This window comes from Chroicocephalus ridibundus, chromosome Z (assembly GCF_963924245.1).
Source record: "Chroicocephalus ridibundus chromosome Z, bChrRid1.1, whole genome shotgun sequence".
Classification (NCBI taxonomy): Eukaryota; Metazoa; Chordata; class Aves; order Charadriiformes; family Laridae; genus Chroicocephalus; species Chroicocephalus ridibundus.
In genome coordinates, this window is record NC_086316.1 from 18,773,868 (window position 1) to 18,777,146 (window position 3,279).

Sequence of the window (3,279 nt, forward strand, 5' to 3'; positions counted from 1 at the left end):
ATGTGATAGATTTGTGGAGATATGCTGATACCGAATTTGGAAACATATATCCAAACTCTTGATAAAACATGAAAAGAACAGTAAAGTGATTGCATTATACCTCAGACAAGTTTGTTAGGGACAGCTCTAAAGGGTGTCACCCTTTTAAATATGATATGGAAAACATACATGAAAGTTCAAAATATATAATAGAATACTCTTCATTAGAAAAGACTGGCAGTATGAATAGAATATTTCTTAAGTGAATGTGGAGTCTGTATATTTATTTACATATCATTTAATATTTCACTGTAAACTAAAAAATAAATATTTGGTATTATACTCAACCTGAAATTGACAGTAGCTCTGAAAGAAGAATAGACTTACTGAATAATTTAGGGTTTACATAAAAAGGACAAATATATTCTAGTAAATCATACTGCATAATGCATATTTCAATACCCTTTAATGTGAATTTCAAGTAACAGACTATACACGGGCAGCCTAATCAGAGTTCAATGCCAGCAGGTGAGCTGTCAGAACTTCACCAAGGCCTGATGGAGTCTCCCGGGTCTACAGAAAGAGCAGACCAACTAAAAGGGCATCATGCTAATTCCCAAGTGAGTTGGAAGCAGCCAGATCACCACTGGCCTTACCCAGTCATTGCTGAGAATGTGACAAGAAACAGGGTTGCTGTCTTAGGTGGAAAAAAAAGAAAAGAAAAAAAAAGAAAAAACCCTAAATGACTGTGCAACTAAATAATCAAATCTTAGGTGAACTTTATTTTGAACTAGCCTGTTGTGGATGTGCCATCCCTGGAAGTGTTAAAGGCCAGACTGGATGGGTCTTTGAGGTCACCTGGTCTAGTGGGAGGTGTCCCTGCCCATGGCAGGGGGTTGGAACGAGATGATCTTTAAGGTCCCTTCCAACCTTAGCCATTTTGTGATTCTATGATCTTTGTATGGGTGGAGAAAGCCTGGCTCAGTCATTTCCAGGATACTAACTACTGCACTGCGGCACAAAAAGTACCCTGTGCACAATGAGACTGATGACATTTGAAAACTGACTGATGCATTTGGAAATTGGCACTGCGTAGCATTTGCAGTAAGACAGGATTCCTACATGCCGTGCAAGACCACTCTCAACCACACGCTGCAGAGTCCACCAGCAGGTATATTGCACAGCGGCTGCACGCCGAAGCAGCCTGCCTGGCTGTCACAGCCCTGCTGTGGTGCAGCCCCGTGGCCTGGCAGCAGCCGTGAGAAACCTCTCCAGGGCCACCCTGCCACCCTCGCTCAAAAGATGAACTCCAGCTCAGCACCCTCAGGTGTCCTCGGCCCCCGCTCGCAGCCCTGCCCTTGGCTGGCCCGAATCCTGCTGGTCCCTGGAGGGAAGGAGTTAAATACACACCATCTCCACAGACGGCCAAGCCTGGAGCACCGCTCTCTGGAGCTCAGGGATAAGTAAACAGTGAACAGGAGGCAGGGGCAAATGGCCTGGCCCAGTCTTCCCACCAAGCTCTTTGGGTCTAGATGAACTGATGAGCACAAACTAAGTTTACTGATACAGGGATTGGTAAATAATGCAAAGAAAAAAAAATCCCAATTTGCATTTTCAAAATTACTAGTGATCACAAAATATTTTATAAATACGCAGGGAAAGAGTGGACAGTAAATGTATTATCCAACAGCCCTTTCATGATTTTCTTCAAAAGCAGATTTAATCTCAGTCTGTGAAGTGAATGTAAAACTCTGAATATGAATAGAAATTTTAAAAGCTTGTTAATTGCTAACTGTTAATTTGCAAGCCTGAAGTATCTAATAATGGTTGGCTTTTACCTTGGAAATAACTACCGAAGATACTCCGAGCTTATAAAATGGGAGTATTACCAAAAGCCAAATAAAAGATGAATAAGTGAAAACATCTTTACTAATTTCTTGTAAGAAAGGATACCAGTCAGGATATATCTCCTTCACCAAGTAAAAGGTTATATCAGACCACTGAAGTGAAAGAGAATGTACTGCACTGTAAATATTAAGAGATGTGACAGCAACATGAGCTGTTACAAAATGTCTTTCACCAAATGAAAACAGTACAAAAAAAAGAAGCAAATATCACTCCAACCTGCAGGCGACAGCTATAAAACACGGGGTACTGAAGACATGAACAAAGCAAGCATTTTGCAAAGAAAGGCTTCACAAAGTGGTCAACTGTTTAGGACGCTAAGTGACAATGTTTATGTATTTATGCATTTCATGTTTCTCCAAGATGCCACGCTGTGTTTTGACTCTTTTTACACTGCTAAAAGTTGTAAAAGCTCAAGAAGAGAAGCAAGTACTTCCTCAAGTAATTCCCAGTGTATGTACAGAAGGGGAACTCCAGGTCTTGGGGGGATCAGTAAGGGTTTTTTTCTCTTGACCTCACTGAGGTCAGACTTTTGCCATGGGTATTCACAAACCAAAGAGACCCTGCAGAAAGATCAAGGTCAACAAAGCCAAGGTCGAGGAGTATATGAGGTGGAACAGTTGTTCCTGGCTGCAGCGCATTGTGCATTGTTTTCATAAGAAGCAAGTTAAAATATAATTAATTCTGTACGATAAATTATTTCAGAGGAAAAAAAAATGTTACCTGCCTGTAGGTTATTATTAAGAAATCAGGGAAGAAACCAAAGTTTTCTAGCACTGTAGACAAACTCTAAACAAGCCACTTAAAATGACAGCTTCTTTCAAAGCTGCTTGTATATCATTGACCTAAGCGAGCTCACTGCTGTTAATGAGTGACTCATGGATGTTTATTGTACAGAAAGAACACAAAGTATGTCATTGTACTTGTGCAAGTGAAATAATTTACAAATATACATCAATTTTCTACTGCATTACACTGAAGAATATTGTTAATATGGATTTGCTTTGCAGAGGTGCAATTTTGAATTTAGAAGAGACTTGTGGGAGCATAATTTAAAATTCTCATTTGGACTTTCCTCCGACATTATTAGGGAAGTAAAAGCAGGATTTACTAATGAAAAAAAGCATATGTATGTACTTGGTATTGCTTTTTGGAGCATTCAAAGGCCTTGTTATTGAAAAAGTAATGCTTTGGTCAGTAACCAAAAAGCAGTAAATCAGTCACTTCCAAGCGCTTCTATGCACGCAAAAATGCTGAAATTCTGGCAGACTTTCAGAACAGCCACAGCCACTATATGCTAAAATATTGGGAAGTGATAGTCTTTCTTGTCTTCTTCTATTCTGATATTGAGAATATTTTGTATAGTGCCCCTTTAAAAAGACAAAGGCAGGGACT